General features: G+C 35.6%; 1 long non-coding RNA gene and 1 pseudogene across 1 annotated transcript in view; one reads left to right on the forward strand and one right to left on the reverse strand.

Annotated features, from left to right (window-relative positions):
• LOC120772504 overlaps positions 1-10347 on the forward strand; it is an 80168-nt gene extending 69821 nt beyond the window's left edge. The window contains exons 5-6 of the long non-coding RNA XR_005705063.1: positions 9867-10027; positions 10088-10347. This is a non-coding gene — a long non-coding RNA (uncharacterized LOC120772504). The remainder of the gene's footprint in view (positions 1-9866; positions 10028-10087) is intronic.
• Positions 7901-8640, reverse strand: LOC120772503 (annotated as a pseudogene).
• Positions 10348-20788: the final 10441 nt, after the last annotated feature.

Below are 20788 nucleotides of genomic sequence, written 5' to 3' on the forward strand. Positions count from 1 at the left end.
CATAACAACTCTTTTAGCTTTAGTGAGAGTGGAGTTGGTCGTTTTTTGATTCATTCAGTTTTTTTTATTGTTTTCTCTGCTCGTTTGTTGCAAATTGTTGAACGTGAGCCAATTAAAATAAACCTAACGCGTGGCCGGTATGCGAATATCTTCGTAGCGTCGCTGTTTACAGTTATTTTGGGCGATGTTTCTTTGAGGTATTTTTTACTTCCTTTGTTGTGTTTGTGCCTGCACGTATATTTTTTAAATAAATTACTTTTTTCATCACTTTTTAAACCTCGCGTTTATTGTTTTTCGCATTTATTCATTTCTCCATTTCTTACCCTAAACATTCACACAAATGCTCGTTTTTTTCTACATTTTATGAAAATTTTACAAATTTATTTTTATTCTCCACCGACAAAATATAAAAGGGCTATAAAAAAAATATTTTTGAAGAATTTTGGTTTCTTTTTCCAATGAAAACATTACATTTTTTGTTGCATTTGCGCAGTCTGTCCGTCCGTCTGTCCGTCCGTCTGTCCGTCCGTCTGTCCGTCCGTCCGTCTGTCCGTCCGTCCGTGCAAGCTGTAACTTGAGTAAAAATTGAGATATCATGATGAAACTTGGTACACGTATTCCTTGGCTCCATAAGAAGGTTAAGTTCGAAGATGGGCAAAGTCGGCCCACTGCCACGCCCACAAAATGGCGGAAACCATTTTAAAGTGAAGGATCGCATTAGGGAGGGGCATATTTGGACGCAATTGTTTTGGAAAAGTGGGCGTGGCCCCGCCCCCTACTAAGTTTTTGTACATATCTCGGAAACTACTATAGCTATGTCAACCAAAGTCTACAGAGTCGTTTTCTTCAGGCATTTCCATATACAGTTCAAAAATGGAAGAAATCGGATAATAACCACGCCCACCTCCCATACAAAGGTTATGTTCAAAATCACTAAAAGTGCGTTAACCGACTAATAAAAAACGTCAGAAACACTAAATTTTACGGAAGAAGTGGCGGAAGGAAGCTGCACCCAGGCTTTTTTTAAAAATTGAAAATGGGCGTGGCGCCGCCCACTTATGGACCAAGAACCATATCTCAGGAACTACTAGACCGATTTCAATGAAATTCGGTATATAATATTTTCTTAACACCTTGATGACATGTACGAAATATGGGTGAAATCGGTTCACAACCACGCCTTCTTCCAATATAAAGCTATTTTGAATTCCATCTGATGCCTTCTCTGTATAATACGAGTATAAACATTAGGAACCAATGATGATAGCGGAATAAAACTTTACAAAAATTCGGTGTTTGAAAAATATGTAAATGACGTATTATGAAATCTCGATTATCACTTTACCATGCGAGAGTATAAAATGTTCGGTGACACCCGAACTTAGCCCTTCCTTACTTGTTAAAACTAATCTTAATTGAAATTTCCGATGGTATTTTCAAACGGAAAATTTTTAAGGCTTCGGCCTTGATAAAATAAGATATTTTTTCAGTTACTTCAGGTGGAACATTAAGGTCAGTTTACTTAAGTAGAAGTTGTTTAAGGCAGTTTTAACGGGCCAAATCACGTTAGATGTTGAGTTAAAAAATTTATAACTTTCAAAAGAGTTACCATTAACTCGTTTTGAATGCCACTTATTTTGGATTTTATAAAAATACCACACTAATTTAAAAAACTAGACACGTTGTTTCAAAATTTTTTCTTGCACTCGCATTGACCGCAGATTATTCAGGTGTTATGAGAATGCAATTCTGCTTAAAGCAATAATTATAAAAACGGAGTTCAGCAGCCCAGAGAAGAGATTTAAAGACAGATTTTAGGTAAAATTAAGCTCGGAGTGCTTAAAGCCCTCAATGACGAAATTTAATATTCGTCATATTAAAATCGAGTTTCCTACGCAACTTTATATATTTTTCTGTTAGTTTTTGTCATTTCAATTTGTCAGCTATACGCTGGTTTTTTAGAGAACCTAAGGCTCTAGAAATTTGCTTGAATTATCCTGATATCTGCCTTTGATAGCCATACTGGAAAGAGGCTCAATATTGCTTTCGGCAATCGAGCCCTTGCCAAGTGCACAACACAAGGCCCAAAATTCTTAGTAATCTTTCATCTTTCTTTGTCTTTCATCCAGTAAAGCATACCAGGAAAATAGAAGCGTACAAAAGAGTTCACTTCACTGCAAGAAATTGCTTCAAAACAGGCGAAGGCTCCAAAGGTGTAATGTAGGGAAAAACGGTCACAGCATAACTTTTCCGACTTTTTGGGCCCGTTCGAAGCCAAATTGCAAAAAAACGGCCCAATTTTTATTTCGAACTTCCGAGACGAGATAAGGAAATTTAAGCATTGCTGGGTCAAATGTATGGATTTAAAAGAATTCTATGCACCTTTTTTCAGTTTTCTTGTATGTTAAATGTTAAAGTAAATAAAGTAGTAAGGCTTCAAAATATCTATTTTTCCCTTTGCATGGTCTTAGGGCTTCAACAAGATTAGTCCATCTCACACTCGCCATATATTTGCCTCAGCGTAATATTATATTTAGTAGCTAATTTCGCGCATTTCTGAAATTTAAATTCAAAATTTCACCATGTTTCTTTCAACACAAAAACTCAGATAAATTATTTCCATAAATTAACCGAAAATGAGCCGCAAATTAATTTCACATTAACACAAAATTCGACATAATTAACGCCCCTAAAAAGTTTCCCTTTTCCATGATAAATTTGCATGAGACCAAAGCAAGAAACGGTTTCTCAACGGTTTTCGCGTTGTCCGATCAATGCCCTATGATAACAAAAAGTTCCCGCAGCAATCATTATACATTTTCAAAACTAAGTGGTAGCACACACACACCGGCCCACATGCACCAATCACTAGGTTATTGTATGTGCTATTTCATCGCACATTTCAGCTAATTTTCTTTATTGTTGTTGCTGTTTTTGCAGTTGTTATTGATGTCGCGATTGATATGGCAAAGTTCTCACCAACTTTTTGGGAAGGCATAATTGATATGAGCGCTTTGGCATACAGCAGGTATAAGTATTTACATACGTACATGCGCAATAATAGAGTCGCCACCTGTTCTTATAAAGGCAAAAAAAAAAGTCTTGAAAAAAATGTTTCTCAGCGTTACTGTCTGATTAGTTCTTTGAAAACGTAGGTGTTTGGCAAGAGTACAAGTATGTCACCCAAAATAATAAAATATTACAAACACAATTAGATTAGACAAATTAGTGCTTATCGATAATGATGGTTCAATATATGACTTTATGGCACTGCTGTCTGGGTTCTAAAATGTTTTTATATTATTGCCACACTTTTGTAATTGTGTAACCTTTCAAAAGAAATCGAACCTACATTTGGTAACGAACAAAACTGTAAAATTTGTCAACTTTCAGTAAAAGCTGGAATGAGTGGTCACCCTATTTACATTTGTATCACACATACATATAATGCGAAAACTCAGCACGGGTACCAAATTAGCGCTATTCGGGAGAATAGGTATATGTATATAAAAAGTATGACCTTATGGCGTTGTCACGTCTTCTTCTTCTTCTTGTAACGTCTTAGAGCATATAAAAAAATCCAAAATTATAGCGTAACGTGACTGTTAACTTCATTTAATGTGTCTCTATATATTTGAAATAATGAAATTTTAATTTAACCTAATTCAGGAAAATTTAAGACAAATTAGTTTATTATTCATATACTATATACTTATATAACATTATCGTTTGTGTGAAAAGTATTCCTGCTGCAAGAGTAGTTTTGAAAATAATATATGATCTGCTCAACATACATACTTTACAAAATTTTAGATTTTAATCAAAAACCTTTGTGCCTTATAAGACGATCATCGTATTAATGAAGAAATTAGAAAAAAACACTCAATATCGCTTTTTTATAAACTTTCATTTCAATTTAAAATACACCAATGTATAGATAGTGGCTATTGAGCCAAAATCTGAGTTCTTCCATATTTTATGAGAAAATGTTGAATAAATTAATTTTACTTTAAACCACATTTTTCGTTTTTCTGAATATATAGTTATAAAGTGTTAATATATTTATTATATCGATCACAACGTCATTCAAGACGTGGTACTTAAAACTTTTTTTTAACAATGCGTGGGAGGATTTTATTTTTTATGTACACATATATTGGATATTATTTCGCTCTCACTGTATCGATAACTTTGCATTATTTATTACCAACACCCCCTACTCGCTCATTAATTTTTCTAACCAGCACCAAATAGCTACAAATTAGCCTTATTCATTATTCATCGCAACATACTTCGTATATTCATGCACACTCTTTACAAAGGGTGATCCATTTCGAGGTTCCCTACTTTTTTTAAATTTAATTGAGAAGTCTAATGGTAGCATATCATACGATCTTGGTAGTCAAGCGACCGGCAAAACCCTTAAATTGTCTGCTCACCGAAGTGTTCTCTCAATAAATTCATTGACGCTTACGTTCTCTCCAGCATCATTTTTTAAGAAAAATCACATCAAACCGTAGCTGGTTTTCTGAATGAAATGGTTGCTACTGAATCTCTTGATGTTGTTCTTTGTCCCAAATGCGGTAATTGAGCTTTTACGTACCCATTGAGTCAGAAATAAACCTCTTCGCTGAACAAAATTTAGCTCGAAAACGTTGGATCTTCTTGAAAATTTTCAAGAGCCGAAAGAACTAAGCGATGTTGCTTGGAAAGGTCGCCGAGTACTATCATTCACTCCGGTGAATGAACGTCTAGCCACAATCCGCATCAAAGCGAGGTTCTTCAACATATCGCTGATCTGCGCCCACGCCCCGACGGATGAGAAGGACGATGTGACCAAAGATGCCTTTTATGAGTGCTTGGAACGCACTTATGAGACAAAATCGTGCTTGGCGACTTTAACGCCAGGGTGGGCAAAGAAGGTATCTTTGGCACTACGGTCGGTAAGTTCAGCTACCACGAGGAAACATCCCCAAATGGGTTGAGGCTGATCGACTTCGCCGGGGCCCGAAATATGGTTATCTGTAGTACTAGATTCCAGCACAAAAAGATTCATCAAGCTACCTGGCTGTCTCCGGATCGAAAAACTACCAACCAGATCAATCATGTTGTGATAGACGGAAAGACACGTCTCCAGTGTTTTAGATGTGGGTGCGCTCCGAGGTCCTAACATCAACAAGCACAAGGAAGGTTCGACGTCGAAAAGCTGCAATCACAACAGACTGCAAAACGATTTTCTACTCGGCTTGCACTCCTGCTCTCTGAAAGCACTCATCAACAACTCGGTATAAGGGAACTGTGGGACGGCATTTCAAACTCCTCACGTACAGCTGCATCCGAAACCATTGGTTTTCGGAAAGTACAAAAGAACAACAGGTACGACGAGGAGTGCCGCTTCGCAGCGGAGAAAAAACAGGCTGCCTACCTCGCAACGTTACGATCGACCACAACACGTGCATGTTGGGATAGATACCGAGAGCTGAAGAGGGAAGCGAGACGCATTTGCAGACAGAAAAAGAAAGAGGCCGAAATGCGTGAGTATGAAGAGCTTGATAAGCTGGCCGACAGGGGTAATGCTCGAAAATTCTACGAAAAAATGCGGCGGCTAACAGAAGGTTTCAAGACCGGAGCATACTCTTGTAGAACCCCCAAAGGTGATCTAGTCACCGATGCCCAGAGCATACTTAAATTATGGAGGGAACACTTCTCCAGCCTGCTAAATGGCAGTGAATGCACAACGCCAGGGGAAGGCGAACCCGATTCCCCAACCGACGACGATGGAGCCGACGTTCCATTGTCCGATCATGAAGAAGTTCGAATAGCAATTACCCGCCTGAAGAACAACAAAGCGGCGGGGGACGATGGATTGCCGGCCGAGCTATTCAAACACGGCGGCGAAGAACTGATAAGGAGCATGCATCAGCTTCTTTGTAAAATATGGTCGGACGAAAGCGTACCCAACGATTGGAATTTAAGTGTGCTATGCCCAATCCATAAAAAAGGAGATCCCATAATCTGCGCCAACTACCGTGGGATTAGCCTCCTCAACATCGCATATAAGGTTCTATCGAGCGTATTGTGTGAAAGATTAAAGCCCAGCGTCAACAAACTGATTGGACCTTATCAGTGTGGCTTTAGACCTGGAAAATCAACAACCGACCAGATATTCACCATGCGCCAAATCTTGGAAAAGACTCGTGAAAGGAGAATCGACACACACCACCTCTTCGTCGATTTCAAAGCTGCTTTCGACAGCACAACATGGAGCTGCCTCTATGCCGCGATGTCTGAATTTGGTATTCCCGCAAAACTAATACGGCTGTGTAAACTGACGCTGAGCAACACGAAAAGCTCCGTCAGAATCGGGAAGAACCTCTCCGAGCCGTTTGATACCAAACGAGGTTTCAGACAAGGCGATTCCCTATCGTGTGACTTTTTCAACCTGCTTCTGGAGAAAATAGTTCGAGCTGCAGAATTTAATAGAGAAGGTACCATCTTTTATAAGAGTGTACAGCTGCTGGCGTATGCTGATGATATTGATATCATCGGCCTTAACACCCGCGCCGTTAGTTCTGCTTTCTGCAGACTATACAAGGAAGCAAAACAAATGGGTCTGGCAGTGAACGAGGGCAAGACGAAATATCTCCTGTCATCAAACAAACAGTCGTCGCACTCGCGACTTGGCACTCACGTCACTGTTGACAGTCATAACTTTGAAGTTGTAGATAATTTCGTCTATTTAGGAACCAGTATTAACACCACCAACAATGTCAGCCTGGAAATACAATGTAGGATAACTCTTGCCAACAGGTGCTACTTCGGACTGAGTAGGCAATTGAAAAGTAAAGTCCTCTCTCGACGAACAAAAGCCAAACTCTATAAGTCGCTCATAATTCCCGTCCTGCTATATGGTGCAGAGGCTTGGACGATGTCAACAACTGATGAGTCGACGTTGCGAGATTTCGAGAGAAAAGTTCTGTGAAAGATTTATGGTCCTTTGCGCGTTGGCCACGGCGAATATCGCATTCGATGGAACGATGAGCTGTACGAGATATACGACGACATTGACATAGTTCAGCGAATTAAAAGACAGCGGCTACGCTGGCTAGGTCATGTTGTCCGAATGGACGAAAACACTCCAGCTCTGAAAGTATTCGACGCTGTACTCGCCGGGAGAAGCAGAGGAAGAGGAAGACCTCCACTCCGTTGGAAGGACCAAGTGGAGAAGGTCTGGCTACGCTTGGAATATCCAATTGGCGCCACGTAGCGAAAAGGAGAAATGACTGGCGCGCTGTTGTTAACTCGGCTATAATCGCGTAAGCGGTGTCTACGCCAATTAAGAAGAAGAAGGATATATAAAGAAGTTCAATGAAAATAGCAAATAAAATACCGTTGCTCTGATAACACTGTCCAACAAATGAAGACTTTTTGAATGGAACAGAATAGCGACCCCTTAATTCTGAAAGGGTATGTTGAGTAGATCATTTTTGTAGAACAAACTTATGGTCCAGCACGTCTGAGTTTTTTTTTACAGTGGGTCAAAGTTTTCATTTCTTGGTCGAAGGGAGCATTATACTATATGAAAAAAATGTTTTAAGTTAAAGTCTGAGAGAATTCTTATGGTCAGAGTTGTATTGTGGAATTGTATGAGGATGATTTTTGTGGAAGATCTTAACCCTCTAACTGGTTTCTTTATGGGTCCTTTAAAAAAGGACATTTAAGGATTAAAATATTCTACGAAAATGTTTGGCGGAGAATTTCAGTGGGAGTCACCAAAGACACCATTGTTGTAAATAAAGCTCTTTACGATTGATAAAAAAATTATAATTTTGTTTTTATGGTATGTACATATTTATTTTTTTGCTTCAGCAATGGTAGGAAAATGGATTAAAGATTAAACTTAATATGCTTTCCTGTATTTAGCTTGACGTGAATGTTCCGATGTGTCAAGGTTTCTGTACAAGCCCCGTACGTATTCAGCAAGCATTACACTTTGGGATTTCCCTTTGAATCTTTCTTCCAATACCTTTATATCCTGATGAAACCTTTCACCGTGTTCATCTGAAACCGCTCCAAGGTTTTCTTTAAAAAAATTGAGATGAGAGTGCAGAAAATGCAGCTTTAGTGACATCTTAACGCCAATATTGTTAAAAACGATTAGCATGCTTTCAATATTTTCTGCATAGTTTTGTGCTTTTGAGTTTCCAAGGAATTCTGATATAACCAGCTGCATAAAGTCAAATGCTGTCTTTTGCATATCCGACAGATGACCATAAAATTCTTCATCTTGTAATAATTTTCTGATAACGGGTCCAACGAGCATTCCTAGAAAAGGTAGTTTACATTAAATGAAATAAATTATTTCTTAAAACCGTATTTTACCTTCTTTTAATTTTGCTGCAGATTGCAGATTGTTTGAATGCGTTTGAAAGCATATCCTTGTGTATTTAAGCTTTTAATAAAATTTTTCACCACGCCCAACTTAATATTCAGCGGTGGAAGTATGACCTTATCTTTTAAGACAAGAGATTCATGGATTACATTTAAGTCACCAATAATATTTTCTTTACGTTCTTCGAAATATTTAAAATGATAATGGCTGCTGGTAGCACGTGAATCCCATTTACAAAGAAAGCACATATATTTTGTGTATCCTGTTCCGCCAAACATTTTCGTAGAATATTTTAATCCTTAAATGTCCTTTTTTAAAGGATATTTTTTGATTTTCTCGAAAAAAGGGTCAAATTGACCCATAAAGAAATCAGTTAGAGGGTTAAGATCTTCCACAAAAATAATCCTCATACAATTCCACAATACAACTCTGACCATAAGAATTCTCTCAGATATTAACTTACAACATTTTTTTCATATAGTATAATGCTCCCTTCGATCAAAAAATTAAAACTTTGACCCACTGTAAAAAAAAAAAAACTCAGACGTGCTGGACCATAAGTTTGTTCTACAAAAATGATCTACTCAACATACCCTTTCAGAATTATAGGGTCGCTATTCTGTTTCAAAAATGCTGTTGAACAGTGTAATTAATGCGGATGAGGAAATGAAAATGACTAGCATGGCAAGAATAACAGTAAGAAAATCATAAATAACTTGTGTATATACATACATATGTACTTCATACGTATGCGTTTGTGATTATGTATCCTATTATTTGACTCTTTTATCCATATGGAGTGTTGCAAGGATTTTAATCAGCGATGACATAATTTTTTGAACTCTTCATCTTGCGATTTATATCCGTTAATGTCTTTAATTCTCTTTGTGAGAATGATTTTTTTAACGACAAAATTAAAGATTTCAGCAAACATAAAGCCTACTAACTTAAAAAAACTGATATTTCGCTTCAAAATGTTTGATTAAATATTCGAATTTATAAACTATTACTTATACATATCATTATAGATGGGAAAATTTTTAAAGTTAGAATTCTATTAAATGTATGTAATAAATAATGTATGTACTGTATATGATAACTTTAAAAATTATATCATTGCAGATTATATTAATCGGAGTCTGCCTGTACAGGCATTGACGCCTCTTAACAAAGCCCAATCTTCCGTCTGCTTTTCAAATATTAGTTTTCAATTACAACACTAGCCCTTAAGCACACTTTATCCTTATTGTACCCACAACAACGATTTTACGCCATTTGCCCAAACTGTTGCGAGCGTAACTGCCGCACTCTCTTCGTCAATAGAAAATGGATATTTTATGTACCAGTAACCCGCTCACCTTGGTTGGTATATACTATACTTGATGATCCAAACTTTTTGCCAACTTCACTTCTAAGCTTACTTTTACTCTTTTTCTTATCGCTTCATCTTTTATATTTTTCTTTTGCTTTGCAGGTGTGAGAACGTCATGACTTGTCCCATACGACTAATTGGTTCCGGCAAGGAGCACTGCAACTTCGATTGGCCTGCAGTCTACTCGTACAATGGTCGTGATGTGCATTCGCCACTTATTGGCAAATTTTGTTTGCTGCCAAAATTTCCTTTTGGCATTATTGGTAAGTGTTAACTTCTTTAGCTATGGAACAATATTACATATGTGTTTTATATATCAAAAGGTTCTACACAACAAAATCTGATAGGTTTTATGTGATGAACGGGAAAATATTAAAAAAAATGAAAAGAGTTAGAAAGGATTATATTAATTGTTACCAACAGAAGTGATATGCCGGCAGAGTGGTCCTATGGTCACACATTGGAAAGGCTCATAAAACACACTTGATTTTTTGTCCTTTACTTAAGCTATTATGATAAAATGGATAAGTAAATTCCCTCTCGGCTAAAGAGGATTTGAAGCTCTTTGACAATTTTTGGAATCTTCGAGTAATAAACTTTATGTTTTAAATATCAGAATTTTAAGTTTTGAAATTGAATAAAGAAGCTCCTTGAAAACTCGTAACACCGACTCATCAGCTGTTGTCATTGTTAATGCCTCTGCACCATATAGCAGGACGGGAATAATGAGTGACTTATAGAGTTTTGTTTTTATTTGTCGCGAGAGGACTTTATTTCTCAATTGCCTACTCAGTCTGAGCAACATCTGTTGGCAAGAATTATTCTATGTTGGATTTCAAGGCTGACATTGTTGTTAACACTGGTTAGAAGATAGACAAATTATCTATGACTTCGCAGTTATTACTGTCAATAGTGACATGGGAGCCAAGTGGCGAATGTGATGACTGTTTGTTTGATGACAGAAAATATTTCGTCTTGCCCTCATTCACCACCAGACCCATTTGCTTCTGCCTTACCCATTCCGGAGAAAGCAGAACTAACGGAATTTCCTAAAAGAAATTTTTCAGCCGATTACGAAAATCAAAATTTATTATTTTTTACTTAAAACTATTTACGAGTTCGTATATGAAAACTTCTGTATGTTCGAAGGTGAAATAGAAGCAGATTTCCTTAGCCACATAATACAGCTCAGTTATGCACGTCTGCTAAAGCACATAAATACACATGTACGAATATATGCATACATAGTATGGCATCCGTCAAGCGAGGTTTGTGCGTCAAACTAAATTTCAGAATATTGTAAATGGCATTTTGCAGCTGGTAAATATGATATGGCATATTCAGCTCAAAAACAATAACAAAGCACAACCAAGCGAGGGGCAAATGGACGGAAAGTTAACGGTAGTAGACGCGATAGTCAGCAGTGGCACATCAATGCCTGCAAAGACAAAAGAATAATGTGGATGGGAATGAAGTTGAAAATGCATGGATATATGTAGGTGCTGCCACAACGCTGGTCAGTCATTACGAAATTGAAATGCAATGACTTTAACTGGATGCGAGTAAAAGTCATTGCTGCAGAGTAATGATTGAGTCTTTGCATGTGTAAGTGAGTGAATTAAATATTGAATGGAATGGATCTTTTGTATGAGCCTTAGTCATAAGTGTTCCACAAAGAGGTGAGGAAATTCATACTAAGAGTGATCTTTAAATGACGTCTGAACCACTTTCATTTTATTATACAATCAAACACTATACTTTACATAGAAATCTCTACAAAAGTCTCACTATTTTGTACAACAATTTTGGTACATGCATGTTCGTGTTTATGTACATATATATGTGGTTTCTTTTATATACATATGTACATTTTTGTTTGCATAACTACTGTTGTGCATATCCACATACTAGCAACAATAATTGCTATAATAACGTATCTGACTCCAATCACACCATTGTCTAAGTAGTATTAGTTTTGTTGGTTAGCTTTTGTTTTACTTTATTTTGTTGGTTTTGCATGCTTGTTTAATATTCTACTGCGAAATGGTACCCATCCTGATGAGTGATGTATTTATTAAGAGTTGATAGAACTTTTGAATTTCTATTGATCATGAAAGCCCCCGGCCAATAGGATGTGGCTAAGGTATACTCACACATTTCCCGCCATTTAAGAAATTCTGGCCATATTTAGACCTCATCATGTATACATGTAGGATTAGAATTAACATCCGAATTTTAACTAACATAATTAGTAAATAATTGGCAACCACTTATTCGAACATCGAATAGTGGATTCGAAATAGTGGACAACAAGAACTTTGTGGGCGATACGGCTTCGCGTCCATCATAGTGAGAAAAGTATGATGACATTCCAAGTAACAAAAGAATCATATGGTCGTCAACATCTGAGATCACCTGATCGAAATAGTTGATTTTTCGGCACAGAGATTTAAATAAATAATAAAATAATTCACGCATATAATATATACAATACTTACCAAAACTATTTGCAATAATTTAAGCAAAAATATATATGTATATTCTTCAAATATTTTTATAAAAATAGAACAGATTTACCAATATTTTGACACAATAAATAAAATTTTAATCAAAACTAGGTACATTTAATTTTTATTAATTTTAATAATCGAAATATATTTGAAAATTTAACAAAAACGTACTTAAAGTAATAAATTGTATAGCATAACACGGCAACACACTCTGCCTTTTTTAGGCATTTGGCCGTTTTAGTAGTAGAATATTTAGGAAACCCTAATGAAGTGCCGGGCTTTTGCCCTGAGTCTTCCTCATTCTATGGCATTCTTAATGTAATTTCTATCATTCTATAAGCTTTCGCCTGCATATGTGTGGGTGAAAATGAGAGGATTTGTTAATTGTAGGTTTCTATAATGCATTCCTGATTGTAACGCCTAGCGTAGCGGCACGCATCAGAGGTAAAGAGATGTTTAACTCCTCCCTCACTGGAAGTGAGAGAGCAATTGCTAAACGTCAAAACCTACTGAACTCGATTAGCTGTCAAAGTTCAGTAGGTTTTGACGTTTAGCAATTGGAAAAGAGGGACGACCACATTAAAATCCCGCCAAATTATTATTCGAATGGAGACATTTTTCACTTTTTTGTCTCCATTTGTAACGGCCATTATTTCGAAGAATACCGAATGCGAAACAGCACGGAGATTGAAAGCTGTAAGTATATTTTAATTTTTATTAAGTAAATTTGCATTTATTTAATACTTTTTTATTTTATTTTACAGACAAAATGCCGAAAACACCCAGCAGTTGGAAGAAATGTGTTGCTGGCTGCAGCGAGGGAGGCAGAATATTCAGTTTTCCGAACAGTGGAACGGATCTCGAACGGTGAGTAAAAAACGTTAAATAGCGCAAAAAGTGTTTGTGAATTTGTTAAAAATTTCGATGAAATTAGTGTTTCGATTGTGCAATGAAAATAGTAATTTCGGATTGGATTGAATTTACGTGTGTTTTTAAGTGTTATGTGCTGAACAAGTAGAGCGCGACAGAATGCAAGCGACATCTGTTAAATATTAAAATACACACGTTCTTATGGACACAGTTATGTAGTCGTGCAGCTGCCTCAATAACTGTGTCTTTAAGAACGTGAGTATTTTAATATTTGACAAATGTCGCTTGCAGTCTGTCGCCCTCTACGTGTTCAGAGCTTAATTGTCAATTTGTTGCCATTGCCGTTAATTAACTAAATAAATTATTTTAAAGTAACGATTTATCTTTGAATATTTATGATATTTATAAAAAAAATCGTACTTTAAAATATTCATTAAATATGCACTTTTTGCACTATTATTATTATTATTATACATATTTTATGATTTTATATAAAATTTCGTATTTTATTTTGTTTATTTTAATAGGCGTAAGTGTTGGCTCAAACGTTTAGGTGTTTTTGAAGATCAAAATGAAAAAACACCTAAACACATTTTTGTGTGTGAGCGGCATTTTTCTGAAGAAATGCGTAACGCTAAAAAATTGCGTCCGAGAGCCGTTCCGGATATAAATTTAATTATTGAGCCAATGTTTAACGCCCCAAATTCTGTTTTTGATAAACCTATTGAAATGGGCGTTGAAGATTTTTTTCCCCAAATGGAAGGATCTGCCTCAAATGCAAACGGTGCATCGAGGCAGCTGCTTCCGCTTATAGAAAGGGAAAACCGCGATAATATTTTAGAGCCTCTGCCACTTCTTGAGGAGGAACTACTAAATAGTAATGAAAAAGCCGCGCAAACAGGTAGGGGTCTGACAGCAGGGACAGATAGAAAAAAAAATTGAGGGAAGAGAATAGGATTTTAGAAATAAAATTAGATGAAAAAGAACAGGAGTTTAGAAGCTCAGTTGGTCCAAATGGCTACTGAATTAGAAAGATGTAGGGAAATATTAAGAAGTAGTTCATTTAGGGAAAAGTCAGATCCTCTTGAGATAGTTTGCAGAAAGTTTCTCCTCAGTTAGGTGCTTGTATTAGGAGTAGTTTTCTTAATAGTAATCGCCAAAGTCAAGGTCGGCGATATGATAGTTTTCTTAAAACTTTAGCTTTGGGTGTATTTTTTTTGTCGCCAATCGCTTACTGCTACCTAAAGCACCAACTCAGTTTTCCCTCGGAAATTACGTTACATAATTTTGTTGCAGATTGGCCTCGTTTCCCTTGTTGCACCCAAAGCAGCATAAAGTCTTTACAAATTAGGAGTAAGGGATTTTCTTTCGAACAAAAGTTCACATCAGCTTTTTGTAATGAAATATCACTGAAATGTCATTTGCAGTATGATAGGGTGATAGGTCTTGAAGATTATGAAAGAAAATCGCACACCTAGAATAGCTACAACTGCAATGACCATAATGGTGCAAGGTATAGGTGGGGAACCTTGGTCCCACCCGTTAGCTTATTTTTTTATTAGAGGCTCGAGTAAAGGGGATTTCCTCAAGAAATATATTCTTGAAGCCATTACCCAACTTCAAAATATAGGGCTAGTTCCTTGCCATTTTGTTTGTGACCAGGGTACCAATTTTCAAAATTTAGCCAATTTGTTAGGTGTTCCAATGTCACAGCCTTTTTTCAACGTTAATGGTAAGGAAATATGTTTTTCTTACGATAGCCCCCATTTATTAAAATGTAGTCGAAACTGCTTACAAAATATGAAAAATAAAGTTGATTATAAAAATAGTCGCGTATGTTGGTCAGATATAATCCATTTTTATAAACAGGACTCTAAGTCGAGTTATCGGTGTGCGCATAAATTAACCGATGCTCATATTTACCCCAATACCTTTCAAAAAATGAAAGTTAAATTCGCGTCTCAAGTGTTAAGTAATACGGTCACTTCAGGTATGCTTTCTCTTTACAGCTCGGGAGCCTTAAGCTCAAATAGTATGAGCTTTATTAATACCGCGGATTTCGTTTCTTTTTTCAATAAATTATTCGATATCTTTAATAGCAGTTTGACTGAGGCCATTATACCCACTAAAGAAGTTTTTATAAGTTTCCCAGAGCAAAAGCAGTTTTTAGATGAGGCAGAAAAAGTTTTAAGAACAGTTCGGGTCTTAGCTGAGTTAGGAAACAACACAACACATAATTTCAATTTTATCAATGGGTGGTTAATTAACATTAATAGTTTAAGACGATTGTTGAGATTGCTGTCACACTCAGGCTTTCCTTACCTAAAGGCAAGATGACTATATCAGGACAGCTTAGAGCATTTTTTTTTTTTGTCAGATTAGATTTACACCTTTCATGTTCTCTAGTTTATGTAGGAAGTCGTGGGGCTTACGTTACGTAAATATCGTAACAAAAGGTAACTGTGAGCTGCCTTTAGAACCCGAAGCCACAGTTATTTCAGAACATAGCCATAATGTTCTTCTTAATGTGTGCAATGATTCCATTTTAAGTGACCTTTCTTGGCAAGATTTCCAGGGTTTACCACGGCCCGAACACTCCATTGTTAGATCCATTACTCTAGATAGTAGTTTAGAAATTAACTTTTTAAAGGAAAATGCTTTTAATTATTTTTGCGGCTACCTTTATTTGAAAATTTTTAAAATGCACACATGCCTCCTGCCATTACCTTATTTAGGAGATGAAATTCCTTCTGATGAATTCATCTTCATACACCAAAATCAGATCGATAAATACAACTTAGTGAAGCCGCCTCAAGAATTTGTTGCATTTACATATTAATAATTTAGAAATAAAATTTGTTGAGGAATTTGACAGAAATTGTCATAAAATAGGATTAGGAGAAATTATTTTTACTAAATTAAAAGATATTAGGCCCTTCTTATGTTGTGAAGACTGTGACCCAAAGGTAGTTATTGCTCTATTTATTAGAATTAGAATTTATTTTGTGACAAAATTTTTAAATAAAGATTTATCATTACCCAATTTTAAGAATAAATTTTTGTGTGTTTCACATTTGTAGTTTTTATTTTCCTTTTTTAGTGGTTGCAATGAGCCAAATATTTTATACTAAAATAAGATTTTTTAAGCAGATTCGCTTTAAGAGGCTCTAAAGTTAGAACGATAAGTTTTTAATTACAAATTAGAATTTGGGGCTTAAATATTGGCATTTGTATATACGTTTATTTTTATAGTTTTAAGTATTATATTAAGATACTGTGATATGAAGTGATATTTTTTTGTTATTTTTTTTATACTATTATATAAGAATTGTTATCGTTTTGTTCTTTTTTCTTTTTTTATGTAAATAAATTTTTAATGGGTGATATAGGCCTACTGGGGAACCGAGCACCCAAAAATAACTTCGGTAACGCGCCCTTTTGCATACCTCATAGGTGGTGTGGAAAATGCGAATTGGGTGTTTTATTTAAAATGCCCAAAAAATAGCTTTTTTTCTGATATGGCTACAATGGAAAATGTTATAAAAAACGCTAATTTTGAGGCGCTCTCACACTGGAATAAGTTTAACATCCCCTTATCCCCGGCACGCATCGTGCTGGTTTAAGTGACATGTTGTATATTTAAGTGATATTATTTACCTGGTTGTAACGCCGGGCGTAGCAAAACGCACCGTGCTGACTGAAGTGACATTTTGTAAATTTAAGTGATATATTTCTTTTCCTTGATTGTAACGCTGAGCGTAGCGGACACTCTGTGCTAATTAGGTGACCATTTACTAATTTAGGTGACATGTTTCTATGGATTTTGATATAAATAAGTTAAACAATTTGAAGTCCAAAAGGGCACTTTAATTTGGAAATAAAGAAAATCCTACATACATATTCACGAAAACCAATCAAAACATAATCTGGAAAATTGTATATTTTATATATTAACCTTCAAGCGGGCGCGCCATCTTTTGTAACAAAAGCGGTCGCGCGTAGTCTTTTCGACGCCTCAATTGAAATGCGAAATTTAAAGTGGATTAAGTTGTGGAATTCATTTTTTTATTAGTTTTAGTTATTATGTAATCATAAAATAATATTTTACAGGAAAAGTATTTGTTTTGTCATTTTAAATGAGGGAAAAACATAAAGAGTAATATAATTCATTGAATGCAAATTCATCAATCTTAACACAAAACCAAACAAATTTTTTTCAAAATTTGGGGAAAACATAAAAATTCATAGAATATATTGAAAAGAATGTAAATACATTAATATCTTATTAGAAAGTTAGAATAGTTCAATAGTCAGATTCATCAGATTCATCCGTCACAAAACACTCATTGCAAATAAATACCGTATGGTCTCGACAAATATTTCTTTCGCAGATTTTGCATTGGGTTTTTGTCTGCTTTCTTTTTGTTGCTGGACATATTTTGCAGCCACTTCCACTACTGGCTTCGGATGTACTTGCCTCACTATTGGGCTCATCATCTAATTTCAAAAAACCTCTTATATTTCTTTTCAAATTTCTTGGTAAGTTTTTATAAGCTCTTCTTTTTATATGTTCTTTCGTCATTTATATTCCCAATTCGCGTAGAAATGTACGTCTTTTTTCGATAACTGCATCATTTTCTCTCAAAATTACCATTGAGTTTACTCCAGCAATATTTAGCAAGCGAAAAAAAGAGTGTCAATGGCCACCTATTGCACTTCCTTGATACGGAATACAGTTTGACATTTTTTATCTACTTCATCAACTCCACCTATTGTTTTGTTGTAAAAAGTTATAATGGCTGGTTTTCGTTTCTCGTTAGTGCTGGTGTCAATTTCAGCTGTACGATGAAGTGATGAAATCAGAACAACAGATCGGTTCTTTTTAGGTACATACGATACCAGGGTAGAAATATTTAAAAACCCAAATTGACTAGAATGCTCTGGCTTTCCCTTCGCAATGAAACAAGGGGGAATTTCTTTTTTATTTTTACGCAAAGTGCCAACGACAGATATTTTATCATTTGTGGCTAAATCTTTTACCAAAGGAATGCTGGTGAACCAGTTATCAATTGTCAAATTTCGTCCGGTTCCAGAAATTGGTGAAATTAACCTTTTTACAACATCACTTCCTGAATTACTGATTTGAAACGGTCCTTCTGGTTGTCTCCCAGCATAAAGCTCAATATTCAACGTGTAAAATTTTTTTGAATCCACAAGTGCATAAATCTTTAGCCCATATTTGTCAGGTTTTGATTTGTCGTATTGTCTAAAAGGACATTTTCGGCGGAATCCGCACATCATTTCATCTATAACAACATTCTTACTAACAGAATAAGGAGAAAGGCAGTTTTCTGTGAACATATTTAGCACTTCTCGTATGGGCGCAGCTTTATCTTGAGCTCGGCGAAAACTTTTTGTGGATGCATCATCAAACCGGAGAGAGTTTAGAAGAAATTTCATCCTTTTCAAAGGCATAGTATTTGGAAATATGGCAATACCAGTAGCATCACTATACACATCCTCCAAATTTCCATGAGACATTCGTAAGGTTCCAGCAATATATAATAATCCGAACATGGCCCGAATCTCAACAGAATCGGTAGTTTTACAATCTCGAACTCTGGAGTTTGCGCTTTCTTTTTTCTGTATAAATTCGTTAGTATATTTTACTACTGTCATTATAATTTTATCGCATAAGAACAAATCCCATGCTTTTATAGATGTTGTTACGCCCATGCCTTTTCCAAGAACACCAGCCTCTTGATTCAATATTATGGGGTCGATACCTGACTCTATCACTATTTGATTTTTTCCATTTTGTAACATTATCACGTGCCATGAAGTATGCAGCTCTATCAGCCAAAGGAATGTTTTCCTCTTCCGAGTTACTTTCTTCGTTTGAATGTTCCATTTCTTGATCAGATTCCACATCTGGTCTACATTCACATATTTCTGATTCCTCATTACATCCCACATTAGATAAGTGGGCAGAGACTTCTGATCCTTCAGCACTTTCATCATCTTCCTCTAGGAGAAATTTCATTATTTCACTTTCACTTATTCTTGTTTTAGCCATTTTTACCAATAACTGCAACACTTTATTATATCAGGAAATGTGCACAGAGAGGCAACTGAAGTAAATGCTCGCTATAAACAGTCGACAAGCTTAAAAAAGAGACGGAAATAGTGCATTCGATTGGAAATGAACTAACCTCAAGTTACTAGAGCTACCAAATATCTGGGATTATATACACAAAAATTATAATACTTTACTCACCATGGGCGGTCGAAAAGACTACGCGCGACTTCTTGAAGGTTAATCTCAATACGTCCATTTTGATATTTTTGGTTTTGATTATGTTGAATTACGTTTTCTTTACGCCAACGAATTACTTCCTTCAAGCTTTATATAGATGTCGTACTTATTAAAATATCTGTTAAAATCTTAAATTAAGAAATTGAATCATGTGATGAAAGAAAAACATACAGATGGCCAAGAGGAACTAAAGTTTGCATATTTCCCCATTAGAATCAAGTTCGCTAGAGTTATACGACTTGCTACCCAAGAAGAGATAAACTCATCCTACACAATTTAATTTTCTGAATATATTTTGAAACTTTTGAATCTTGGTTCTTCTGGTATACTGTTTCCAATGATACAAGTTCAATACTTCAATACTAAAAAAATGCAAACAAAGTAGTTTCCTTAATGGAGAAACAGCTACTAAGTGTTTTGATAAATTTCTTTTAAACTCTATGAGTACCGAGCGAAAATATCAAAATATGTATGAAATAATTTTATATGACCATAAGTCAGGTTCTTCGACAGTAGCTGACACTGGAAATAAATAAAAACAAATATTAAGCGTTCGTACAAAATGCACAAAATTGAAATTTGAATTATACAGGCATCACCGTGCTCCCCAGATCTGGTTTCAGTAGTCTTTCTCTGCTTTCAGATTTGACTAGATTTTACTCTTCCACTAACTTAATCGAATATCATGCCATTACTTCGTCTGCAGAAAAGATTGCAATTTCTTGCGCCTTTTTGTCGGCATAATTCCACTCAGTGCTGTGTTGTTGTTGTTTGAGGTTAATCCCGCAACGTTTCACGGCTTGCCAGAGAACATTACGAGCAGAGATAAAGAGATGTCCAACTCCTTTCTCACTGGAAGTGAGAGAACAATTGCAAAACGTCAAAACCACCTAAACTTTGACAGTTGACTGGATTGGGGAGGTTTTGACGTTTAGCAATTGGAAACGAGCGATGGCCAGAATGAAATCTTACCAAAAAATATGTAAACGGAGGAATTTGTTGCCGCTGTTCAAGATCGCTAATAAAAATTTAAAACAATGAAAATCAAAGAAAATGCGAAATTTATATATATTTCATGAAACGTTTTGTAATTTGATGCATAATAGAATTAATTTTCTATTACAAATGATTAACAACATTTGATAATTGAGAACTAACAGGCTTAATTCTCCTTATTAAGTATTGAAAGATCAAAAGTCAGTTGTTTTAATATACCATAAAACCATAAAAAAGGATTTATGTAAGTAGTTTCGTCATATATTAAAAGTCCAATATATAATAATTTGCAATCGTAATAAATGTTGGGTGTTTTAGTTTAAAATGCCCAA

The sequence above is a fragment of the Bactrocera tryoni genome, chromosome 3, assembly GCF_016617805.1.
Source record: "Bactrocera tryoni isolate S06 chromosome 3, CSIRO_BtryS06_freeze2, whole genome shotgun sequence".
Classification (NCBI taxonomy): domain Eukaryota; kingdom Metazoa; phylum Arthropoda; class Insecta; order Diptera; family Tephritidae; genus Bactrocera; species Bactrocera tryoni.